Below are 13550 nucleotides of genomic sequence, written 5' to 3'. Positions count from 1 at the left end.
TGGCAAGGATGGCACTGTTCAAAGGGGGACTGTAGCAACTGAGTCATCTTTGGAGGATATTAGCCTAGAGAAAGAGTCAACAAAAATTCAGAGCCTGGCGGACACCTATGGAATGCTGACGAGTACCAACTCTATCCTGAAGGAGGAAATAATAAAATAATACTTCCCTAATAAAAGAAGTAGATGAAAGATCCAGACACTCAAGAAAAAAGGAGCTGATGGCTGAAGTTGCAAGAATGATCTGGTCACTGAACTAGGAGTCACCACATCACAATACATTTTCCAAACAATAACTCCCTGTTGTCCTTCCAGATGGTGGCCTTGGTCTGAAAGCAGAGGCCTCCTGTGCTGCCAGGCCACATTCACCCACCTCCCTCTCATATGTTATCGTCACTCCAGATGCAATCAGTTCCTGTAGAGACCTCCTTTTCCTTCTCATCCTCCTCTGGGAAGAGCTTATAGAGCCCCCTTCTTGGGCTGGAGTTTCTCCTCTACTCTCAAATCCTAAAAACAAAAGTGAGTCCCTCTGAAGTTAGTCCAAACTTCAAATGAAGCATTGGAACCAACATCAAGAAACTAGAGACTTAAAATCAGGTCTCTTCAAAATGAATTTTAATCTCATTTGTTAGCATTTTAAAAACTTAAAGGGGGAGGCTTCCCTGGTGGCTCAGTGGTTGAGAGTCCACCTGCCGATGCGGGGGACGTGGGTTCATGCCCCGGTCCGGGAAGATCCCACATGCCGCGGAGCAGCTGGGCCCGTGAGCCATGGCCGCTGAGCCTGTGCTCCGCAAGGGAGGGGCCACAACAGTGTACCGCAAAAATAAAAAACAAAAACAAAAACTTAAAGGGCCATACTTGTGCTCATAATAACAATCAATAGAACTTTAGTTCTCAGAATAGGGTTTGTAAAATTATTTTTATATAAATGTTATAATTAAATTATTCTTACTTAATTTTTCTCTATACATAATATAAATATGATGTTTTCTTTAATTATACGTGCAGTTTATCACTAGCATACAATTCCAAGAAGATTCTATAGTTCTTTAGAGGGTCCCAAGCAGGATTGAGCCTGAGCTGTACGGGGTGATAACCATTCAATGACACACATTTTATTGGCTTTCTCTCCTTGCCTGTATCACTCTCCATTTTCTGGGATTACCTTCCAAATAAGTTACATGCACCTGAGAGTATGTCTCCGGCTCTGCTTTCAGGGGAAACTAAGCTAAGACAGACATTGGAATGTACAGCCAGCCACACAGTATATAACTAGGCCCTTCGGGCTGACTTTCCCTTGCCTTCTACTACGAGGGGTGTGGACACTGTCATCAATAAATGAAGCTTAGTCACATCTTTCTGAACTGTAGTCCCCGTTGTTAGAAAGACAGCATGTAATGGGGACAGTGTCATCTCCAGGCAGTGGATGCCTCCGGTCCATGAATTCTCTAGACCCCTCCCATCCTGCCCCCTTCCACACATTCCTGAATGTATCGGTCACATTAAATCAATGAGACTAACTGAGCTGCTCCTTCCTTATTCCACTGTTTCTCTGACATCACCCAGGAAATTACTGGAACCTTTGGTCTTAGCTGTCCCTCAACTGTGGTGCCGTCTCAACCAGTGTCTGCCAGGCTAGTAAGTCGTTTTCAGTAGAGAAGTAGCAAGCAGCTACATTGGGTAATTTTAGGGGCCAAGAGCCTCAGTCCTTAAGCCAATCCTGATATACATCAGAGACCATCTCATTAGAGCATTTATTGCACCCCATCAATCTTGTGCTGCAATAAACAAGACCGAGCAGAGTACAGCATAGAATACCAAGCATGAACACTGTCTTTTTTTTTTCTTTTTAATCACCTGCAGCCTTTCAGGCCAACATATGCTTCTCTGAACTGAGAGCTTCGGAAGTAGCATAAATGTTAGTTGCAAGCATCTCTGGGACTTATGCTCACAGGCCTTTAGATTGCCAATAAAGGCGATCTTGTAGAGACATTCTTAAAAGTCTAGTGATTTTTGGCTCTCTGTTCTTATTTAAGAGAGAAACACCAAAAATGGCTTGGAAACTTGGCCAGGATGTTAACTAGTCGCTTCACTGTACAGTTTACTGTAGATCTGTACTCAGGCCTTACTTTGTAGATGCCCAAATGTTAGCGTCTGTAGGGTTTTTTTCTCTTGGGCTAGTTTTCTGTTTGTTTGTACTGTTGTTATTGTTCTGTATTTCAGGAGAGGGTGTAAGCCTGGCTGCTATTATTCTAGGAGCTGAGTAAGGGCAGGGGACTAAAGTTCTCACAACTCAGTATGTAAAATTTAACTCTACCTCCCTATTTTACCTTTTGTCTTACTTCCCTGAAATATTTCTGAGGCTAGAGCTCTGTTTCGATTTTTCCAGTGAGAATACCTGGAATGTCTTCTTCTGTTGGGGTGGGAAAGGTTTAGGTGCCTGGCTATGCAATGTTAGGGCTGGCATCTAGAGAGCTAGCTGCTTTTTATTAGACTTTCAACTAATCTTGTTTTTAATCCACACCCCATTCAAAGTGACAGGTGCCTCCAATTCTGCAGCCGTTCTTGTCTTGCTTTATGGCTTTTCCGAGTGCAGATGCTTAAATTTCAGCTTTCTCTGCTTTTTTAAGTTTCCACTTGTCCACCTGCTTGCCATTTTCCAAGTTGTATTCTAGCAGCAAATCACCTATCTGAAAAGACTACCTATCTCAGCCTCCTTTGCATATAGTTCTGGCCAAAGGGGAAATGCTATGAGAAACATCAGGAATGGCCCCTTAACGGGATTTGATTCGGCTGTGGAGCACATCCTTTTATCCTTCTCTTCTCCCTTCTTCCTACTGCCTGGAATGTGGACATGATAGCTAGAACGCCAGCAATTATCCTGAACTCATGAGGGAACCTTGAGGAAGGAAGCCACATACTGAGGATGACAGAGCAGAAATATAGGAGCCTTGGTCCCTGGTGGCTGTGGAGTTACCCCAGACTAACGGTGGACTTCTTTTATACTAACAGTAATTCTGATAAATTCTATCATGTACAATTTCCTTCAAAAGAGGGGGAAAGACTATGATACATTGATAATTGTGTACATTGCATTACTGAGTATGTTGCCGACAGGACAGAACTTCCTTTCTGACCAGGAGGATAAAAATAGACTTCTCTCTCCCTAACAATTTTACATATCTAGTGATTGGAAGAATTTCCAATAGACTGACTCATACCTCCTTTCCTTTTAGTCTTTGTATATATGGTGCCATCCACTGCAGGATGAAGTCACATTGCAGTGTAACCTCTGGCCCTGCACCTTTACATGACAGGATCCCAGGTGAGTTGGCACAGAGGGCAGTAGGAATATTCCTGGGAGCCATTTCTATTCCTGGATGGCTAGCAATACTTACCTCTACACAGAAATACTGCACCACACATAATCCCATTCCACAAAACCCAAACCAATGTATGCTCAGTTCAACTTCCCATTAACTGGATCCCATTAACTGGCCACACTGTGGCCATTCCAATGTGACATGACTAAGGGAAGTCTATCAGAAGGAACATCAGAATGGAAGGAAATAGAGGTCTTAACTGATCGTGATGGAAATATCTTCGGCGAATTTTACTCAAACACATGACCACATGAGATCATTTCTAGGCCCTTAATGGGCTTGGAAGGAGTCTGTGTAAGTGAGGGACCCTGAAGCTTAAGCTCCATTAGCTTCACAGTATATTTGCCTTGGGTAGGACAGGTGGAATAACATTTAACAAACAGGAACACTTAGTTTATTTATGCTGTGGCAACCACAGTACCAGGAGAAACAACAGTCACTATGCCCAAAATTTCTTGTGTTGAATGGGACTTGGGGACATTCTTTTATTCACAAACCCAACACTTCTCTGTGGTCTTAATCACTGGCTTCTGCATAAATTCCTCCCAAATTTCACCTCTGTTTCTCCTTCTTTTTTTTTTTTGTGGTTGCAGGAACTTCAAACTGTGAGGTCTCATCCTCTTGTTGGACCTATTTCCAAGTATCTTGCTGACCAAGACACATTCTTAGCAAATGAGTCATGTTTACCTAAACCTGCTAATTCAGTACAATTTATTTCTAACTTATTGATACACAAAGTAGTTTTCAAACACATATATCCACATGATGCTTTAATCCTTTGTATAACTTCTATCCAGATATATCATGCAAAATTTTATACTCAGAAAAGTTCCATGTTTTATATACTTATTAATTTTATAAATTTCCTCAGAATATATTCTTCTTTTGATCAATTCTACACTTCATTATAAGTTAAAGAAAATGGCAGTGTACCAATGGGATGGTGGATAATTTCTCTGGTATGAGTAGCAGAGGCTAAAAGTAGAACCATTACTACAGTACTTTCACCTTACAGAGCGGTCGATATTTTTCATAAGATTTTTCCTCCGGATTGTTCTGCCAGCTTTTTAGGTTTTTCAACCTCCACAGGCTTGCTGTACTATCAGAATCGTGGGTTGGTTTAGCTGATTCTCTGTAGAGAATAACTGCTAATAATTGCTGTTTCAGAAAACAAGTCAACCAAAGTTAACTAACAAACACTTGCTGAGATTCTATATTGATTTAAAAATATACAATAAAGCTAACGGAAATATTAGTACTGTCCAAAAGGGACATAAGAAGCACTTTATAGAGAGAATTTAGGAATTTGAAACTAGATTCTAGGTTACGGTTTGAGGAGTTTGTTTATTGCACAGTGCTTGGCTTAGCAGCTACGATGCATCAGCCTATTGTGCAATGTAGACACTCAGGTTTAATATGATCTCACATAAAACTCATTTAGCCATTAATTGAAAATAGATAGGCTGGTCACGGATTGGCAATTTTGGCCTTTTTACTTATTTAATTTAGCCTAGTTTGTCTTCTTCAACTCACCTTCATTGTGCATTCCTGGGTTAAAAACATGCATATTTGTTTGTGTGTTTAATTGTATTTATTGCACTTAATTTTAAATGCAATAAATTTTAATTTAAAAAATAAAGCTATTTAAATAAGACTACAGCAGTAGTAACATTTCACAGCTGCAAAATGTCTCCTTATTCCCCCTCTTTTTCTCTGTCTCCCCTTCATACACATTGCATTGTTTCTCTTAATGGTTTCTCTAGTATTCTAAAATTATGTGGTATAAGGTCTGTCTCTTTTAATGATGAATATAAACCTTGGACATTTCAGTGTAGTAACTTTGACTTCAGGCCTTTTATTCCCACTTCAAATATAATTTTGGTTCACTTCCATTCAGTGGTATACACTGTTCCATGATTAACTTTGTTCTGTGCTAAACTCTGGTACTAAATGTTACGTTCAAATCTGGGCTTCAAAGCTTTCAAAGCAACATGATAGATCCATATTACATGTCCTCATGATTGCAGATCTCGGCATGGTCAAGTGTTCCTGGAGAAAGAAACTGACCTCTTGGCAACAACAACTCTTGGGTAAAATTATAAACTAATTTGGGACAAGAAAAAAAACAAGAGCATCAATTGCTGCCATTTGGTATGAATTAGGCAATGATAAAATATTTGTTTTTGTGAAATGATAATAGAAGTGACATTCCAAATTTTTAAAATTGGCCAGCTATCATATTTGCCTGAAAAAATTAAAATATTGAATGAAATATCTCTTCTCTCATAATTCAGCTTGACTAAATTTTTCTCCTAAGCCATATTAATTTATAACAAATGAAGCTAGTTTTAGTGAAGCTGAGTAGCTTATAATAATAACAATAATTAAATTTTGTTAGTTGACATAAAATGTATTAGAGCAAATAGGACTGTGAAATGCAGCTTTTGAGGAACACTTTAACCTGATTCATATTTATCACTATGAAAAAACATGAAATTTCAAGGAATGATCTCTTGAAAGGAAATGAACATTTTCAATTCTAATGTTATCATAAATGTATATTAAGAATTTTTAATTTCTCAAGAAAAATACTCGGGAAGCCCTTATGAAAAATTTATCTAATTCTGTTAGGTGTTTACCATACGTGTCTCTTTTTAGAAATACTTATTATTATAGCCTATAATGAAATATCAGAATAAATCATCTGCTTCACTGATATGTAGTTAGCTTGGACTGCTGGTGTTTGGTATGTGTTATGGACTGAACTGTATTCCCCCAAATTCATAGGTTTAAGCTCTGACCCCCAGTGTGATTATCTTTGGAGATAGGACCTTTAGGGAAGTAATAAAGGTTAAATGAGGTCATAAGGATGGACTCCTTATCTAATAGGATTGGTGTCCTTATAAGTAGAGGAAAAAACACCAGATACATCTCTTTTTCTCTTTCTCCACCCTACTCCCTGTCTTCCTCCCCAGCAGAGATGGAAGGTCATTTGAGGACAAAGTGAGAAAATGGCTGTCTGCAAGCCAGGAAGAGAGGCCTCACCAAATACCAATCCTGACAGCAACTTGATCTTGGACTTCTAGCCTCCAGAGCGGTGAGTAAATAAATTTCTGTTGTTCAAGCTACCTAGGCTCTGGTATTTTGTTATGGCAGCCTGGGCAGACTAATATAGTAGATAAAGGCACAGTACAGACATAAAAGGGCTGTACATTTTATAAAATTCTGAATCTGCAGATTGGCAAGGTCTGATGTGATGCACAGTGTGGAGATGGCAGCACCAGATTCACCCTGGAAAGCATCAAAATACCACTTTTGAACAGAGGCGATATTTCCAGTTAAAACATTACAACATTAAGTAATTTGATGGTGGTGATGCATCGACTTCATTCAGCTGGCCACTAAATTACAGATGCTAACAGTATTTCAAGAACTGCAGAAGAGACTGGGGACTTGCAATTTCTATTATTGTTGATATTTCGATTATTGTAGAAATTCTATGATTTTCTTTCAAAGCACTTTGGATGCCTGGACTTTTGCAAATGGAGAGATGCAAGGCAAGGGCTTGATACTCTTATAATTAACATTTTTGAGTGCTTACATGATTATACATGGCAGGCCCTGTTCCAAGTGTTTACATAAACTGACTTTGTTTAATTCAGATAACAACCTACCTGTGAGATTGCTATATAGGGACCATTACTTCCATTTTACAGATGAGGAAATGTTTACGATGTATTACATTTAAAGATCAGAGGGACTTCCCTAGTGGTGCAGTGGTAAAGAAGCCGCCTGCCAATGCAGGGGACATGGGTTCGATCCCTGGTCCGGGAAGATCCCACATGCCACGGAGCAACTGTGTGCCTGTGTGCCACAACTACTGAAGCCCACATAATCTAGGGCCTGCATGCCACAACTACTGAACCCTGCATGCCTAGAGCCCGTGCTCTGCAACAAGAGAAGCCACCACAATGAGAAGCCCACGCACTACAATGAAGAATAGCCCCCGCTCGCCACAACTAGGGAGAAAGCCTGCTCGCAGCAACGAAGACCCAACACAGCCAAAAATTTTTAAAAATAATAATAAAATAATAATAAATAAAAATCAGAAATAAGGAAAATGATATTTAAAAAGAAATTAAGAGAGCAAAAGGGAGAGTGGGGATGGGAGGAAACAATCAGAATCTAGGTTGTGCTAGGTCCTTTTGTCTCCCCACCCATGATCAACTAAATCACAGTGAAAAGCATGTCTTACTAGTAAATTGTGCTTTAAAAAAGAAAATATTTTATTGAAGCAGATAAGCAGCATGATTAAAGAATGGGATCCTAGGGGAGTATCCTTACCCTAGAATGGGTCTTACCCATAACTGAGTCTAATCTCCTCATTTTACAGGTGAGAACCTGAAGGACCCAAGGAGACACGGGTAAAGTGTAAAGGACCTGGATGAGATCCATCTCTTGTTGCTACATAAACAGAGGCTACACAATTCACAGGCATGTTTTAAAAATGCAAACTCGGGCTTCCCTGGTGGCGTAATGGTTAGGAATCTGCCTGCCAATGCAGGGGACACAGGTTCGAGCCCTGGTCTGGGAAGATCCCACATGCCGCGGAGCAACTAAGTCCGTGAGCCACAACTACTAAGCCTGCGCATCTGGTGCCTGTGCTCCGCAACAGGAGAGGCCGCGACAGTGAGGGGCCTGCGCACCGCGATGAACAGTGGGCCCCGCTCGCCGCAACTGGAGAAAGTCCTCGCACAGAAACGAAGACCCAACACAGCCAAGAAATAAATAAATTTAAAAATGCGAACTCAACTATAATGTTACCATTACCACTGATATTCAAATGTTCTCAGCTATTTCTTAAGCTAAGCTAGGAACTATCCCTAGAGTTGAGCAGAGTCCCCTGAAACCTTTTAACTTGGAAATCACCACGCTATGGGAGAAATACCTACAGCACTTGGAAAGGCTTTGAGGTTCTCGCAGGCACTTCTTTTTCAATAAGCCACTTTACTGAGGTATGAATGACATACAAAGAGCTATACATATTTCACGTATATGACTTGATGATTTTGGATATAAGTATATACCAGTGAAACCATCACCACAATCTATGCCATAAACATATCCGTCACCTTCTAAAGTTTCCTCCTGCCTTCTTTATTATTATTAATTTTTGTGATAATGACACTTAACATAAGATCTACTCTCTCAGCCAATTCTTAATATTGTCAACACAGGCACTGTGCTGTTCAATAGAAAAGGACTTTTTCATCTTGCATAACTGAAACTTTGTACCCTTTGACCACTTCTCTCCAGCCACTGAACCCTCTAGCTTTGCTCCCGCTTCAATTTAACCAAGTGCCAGAAGCTTATTTTGTGTCATATTAACAAACAGTAAACATTTTAAATGTTATCTAGTAAAAAGACTTAACTTGGCTTTTGTATCTTTTCTGGTCTGCTACGAGTTTCCACCAGTGTCTCCTCTTTCCTTATTTTGGTCTCACACTTTGTAGCAAAACAGAAGAGGAAGCACTTTATGTAGAAGACCTTTGGGAACACTGTAATTGCATTTTTCCTTATCAGTTTTATTGGATATTTCCAGTTTGCTTCCTATTTCATGTTCCATCATACCTCTAATTGTTAGATGTTTCCTAATTTTTAGACCACACATTTTAAACTTTACTTATGGCTCTTCATTACCACATCTTTTATAAAACATCTTGAGTATTTTAAGCACCCTGTGACCATCCACGTAATCCATTCCTGCTAGCAATGTAAAATAAGTAACACCAAAATAACTGAGAAGTTTGAGAGATGAATCCTTAGTAGATACGCACATGGTGAAAGTGTACACGTTGCTTAAGAGAGGAATCTCTTGAAGGACCCTCAAGCACTGCACTGGGTCCAAGTTCTCAATGTTGTATCAAGAAGGGCAGGGGAGCCAAAAAAGTTCTCTCCATTTTCCCAAACCATAACCTTAGGAGAGAAATGTTCTCATCCAGCAAGCCAGGCTGTGTCTTCACAGTGTTGTAGTCTACCAGCCTCAGGGAATCAGGCAGAGGAGAAGCCTTTCCTCTGAGAGAACCTCACTGTCCTCATTTCAGTAACGGTTATGTTCAGCAGAGCAGCTAATCTCATTGCCAAGAGGGAGGGAAGTCAAAGACAGCCTCAAGTAACTTAGTACCAGGACATTCCACGCTTTAAAATAGCTGCCTTTACCTCATGGGCCATTTGAAGAAATCTATACAGAATTTGAAAACAAGCTGTAATAGAACCTTACCCAACAGAAGCAAGGTCCCGCCAGACATTTTTGTTCATTTCCTTTGCTTTTATTTTCCTCACCTTAAGTTATTTCCTGCCTACTCACTCACTCCCCGGATGGTTTAATTCTCTTCTGGGTATAACCATTATGCATAGTAGATACACGGACATGCACTTTTCCTTAGCTCCTCCACTTTCCTTCGCGCCACTGCTAGTCTTTTGGATGGTGGCATCCACCTCCTCTAACACACATCCATCCACTGGCCCCTTACACTCCCATTGCCCCTATGTGGTTGAATGATTGTACCATCCACCCAGCCGTTCACACTAGAAAACTCAGTCATCCTGCCTCCTTTTCTCCATCATGTCCCCTTCCTCCAAACACATTCCATCAGACATCAGGTTTGGCCACTTCTGTCTGTGGAATGTTTCTGGATTCCAGGGACTTTGCAGGAAGCTTTTAGCTTGTCTCAGCTCAAAGTCTCTCTGTTTCCATTTATCTTCCACATTGTCATCAATTACTCTTCTGGAACAAAAATCTGGTTTTACTTTTCTCCTGCTTAATAACATTCGATAGTTATCCACTGTCTGGATAGAGTTTTATCTCTTTAACAATGTATACAGAATTCCTCTATGTCCCTTCCCCACCCCATCAAAATTCACCTTTCTCCCTACCTGTTCTCTTGGTTCACTGCTTTCTGCCAAATGACAGCCAGCTTTCCCAACACCTTAGCCCAGAAGTGGTTTCTTTTTTTTTCTTTTTTAAATATTTATTTATTTGGCTGCATCGGATCTCAGTTGCAACACGTGGGATCTTCCTTGCGGCATGTGGGATCTTTTAGTTGTGGCATGCGGGATCTAGTTCCCTGACCAGGGATTGAACCTGGGTACCCTGCATTGGGAACGTGGAGTCTTAACCACTGGACCACCAGGGAAGTCCCCAGAAGTGGTTTCTTTTTTTTCTTTTTTTAAATAAATTTTATTTATTTATTTATTTATTTATGGCTGCATTGGGTCTTCATTGCTGTGCGTGGGCTTTCTCTAGTTGCGGCGAGCAGGGGCTACTCTTCGTTGTGGAGCGAGGGCTTCTCATTGCGGTGGCTTCTCCTGTTGTAGAACACGGGCTCTAGGCATGTGGGCTTCAGTAGTTGTGGCTCGTGGACTCTACAGAATAGGCTCTGTAGTTGTGGCGCATGGGCTTCGCTGCTCCACAGCATGTGGGATCTTCCCGGACCAGGGTCCGAACCTGTGTCCCCTGCACTGGCAGGCAGATTCTTAGCACTGCGCCACCAAGGAAGTCCCAGAAGTGGTTTCTTAATGTGCTATCTAGTTTTTCATTCCATTTCTTTTTCTGGGTTCTCAACATATTTTTGTCTTCTCGTTTAGGTCATGCTTTGCAAGACTATGTTGAGGATTTTATTTTATTCTAATTAAAATAATATCAACCATATCCAAGTCTGTTGTCTTGCCAAAAAGCGTTCTGAATCTGAAGTCCAGAATAATATCCAGTCTAGTCTTGTACAATTTGGCTAGTATTTCAGCCATGGACAACGTTGCTTTCCCAAGGTAAAGGAAATATTTGATCTACTATCCCCACCAAAGCACTCATTTGTCATGAATTTGCTGTCCTTAAAGTTATGGAGTTGGGTGTCATGGCATTTTCTGAGCAGTGAGAGAAGAGGTATCTTTCTACTTTAAAAACCAGTTCTTTGATGAGAACTCTTTCTACCCACCTTCCCTCCAAAGCAAAGGTCAAAATTAACACCTTAATACTGAACTCTGGGTATTGTATTCTTTTTTTCAGATATAGCACCTACTAAAGGAAGAGAAGTATTCTCCATTTTTTTAATGTTTCTGGTAAAAAGAATTACAGGCTCCTTAGTAGCAGCACATAGAGGTAGATAGTTGTATGAACATTATGGATATAAATGAAAGTGATAGTAAGAATTATTGAGTTGATCAGATTCAAGAAGGCCATATGTCCTACTCTATCAACTTCCAGAAGCCATTCTTCCTGCCTCTCAACTCCCAGAGGTAAAGGACTGAGAAGTCTGGGGAGAAGCATCACATTGATACACACAGTATCTGCAGGCAGTCGGCATAGTTGAGTGGTTAATTGCTACCATTACTCAATTAGCTTATTAGATTCAAGAATAATCAATCAACAAACATTTATTGACGAGGAAGGGCTGTATCACCACCACACCATGTTAGGTGTTGGGGAATACAGTGAGAAAGCAAAGGAGTTTAAAGACTGGAGGGGAAGATACATATTGAACAAATTATCACAATTTATTAAATAAATTGATTTAAGGATACAATAAGTAAGAAATATAGGCTGTCAACAATGGAAAACCAACACATACATGCATGCATGTGCATACACACAGAACAGAGCTTGAAATGAATCTATCTTTTCTCTACCTCAAGTGACAGCTTTATTAATTCATAACACGCAATATAAATAGCAGCTTCTATATAGAATTTATATGTACCCCTTTTCTGTTGTTGTTTATAGCTGCCTGATAAGAGCAAGCAAACATGGGTACTACTGATGGCAACAGGCAGGGTTGCTGCAGTAAATTTATTCAAACTGAGTGATATTTATGGGTTCTCATGCAAATAGACAAGCTGTAGATGCATTTAAGAATTTGGAGGTCTACTTACATAAACAATAGAGCATGGTGGCTGAAAGTAGCCCACTGGAGCCAGACTGGCCTCTGTTCCATACTGGATCCACTACTTAATAGCTGTGTAATCTCAGACAGTGCATCTGTAAAGTGAAGATAAATAATCACATTAACAACCTCATTGGTTATTATGAGAATTAAATGAGTTAATACTCGTAAAGCACTTAGCACATGTTAAGCTCCTGCCACAGAGTAAGTGCTCTACAAATGTCACCTACTGTATTTGCTCAAACAAGGCCATTTTTTTAGCCAACTATCTGAACACAATAATACTGAATCTCATAGTCGTAGAGGGGATTTTTGCGGAAGTGTATCTCAGTAAGGTTTATTAAGCATAGACAAGGGGGTCAGGAATTTAATACCACATTTGTTGTCTTTAGAGCTGCGTTTTAGTTAGGGTGTTGCCTGAGAATGACAGTATTTTCTGATTTAGAATGTGACATTTACTCTGATATTGTTAATATGTGTAGTAGTTAAAAATAGTAGTAGATAGTCTTCATGTATGTTAGCTTCCTTTAGACTTATTTTGAAAAAATACATTTGTCTTATTATATGAATATATTGTGTCCCATTTAACCAAATTGTAACAAATGAAGGAAAGAGGTGATAGAGTATGAAATGTTGATGGAAGCTTTTACTATGTGGAACACCTTAGAATATAAATTTCTACAGTGCTATTAATAGTTATATCATCAACAACATTTTTTCAGACTTTGTGCTTCACTCTGGAGAAAAGAGTACGGCATCTTGAATTTCTTCACTGGGTAATTTAAAACCGAGTTATAATGTGGACACCAACTGCACACATGTTACTTGAGTTCAGCATCAAAGTTGTAAACGAAAATAGTAAATATGCTCTCTCTCAAAGCTGTTACTATTTAACAAAACACATTCAAATCAACAAAATAGTATGAATATATATGACCATAAATGTTTTTATTAACTGTTTTGGGCTTTTTAAAAAACCTCATTTTAAATACTTAATTCTAATTCTACTCTACTCAAGTAGACTATAATAGCGAATACATATCTAGTGCTTACTATTTACATTCCAGCTGCTGTTCGAGTTACTAGTAAGTTCTGATTCTAATAAGAAAGCCATATACAGCAGTTTCAGCTTTTATGTAACACAGTAACCTCAGGGAGAAGAAAGTGAGGTCGTTCCGAAAACTTAACTACGTAGTCTATAGACCAGTGTTCTTTGTAAAACATTTATATC

Source organism: Leucopleurus acutus, assembly GCF_964270905.1.
Source record: "Leucopleurus acutus genome assembly, chromosome: 15".
Lineage (NCBI taxonomy): Eukaryota > Metazoa > Chordata > Mammalia > Artiodactyla > Delphinidae > Leucopleurus > Leucopleurus acutus.
Note: the sequence above shows the minus strand (reverse complement) of the source record.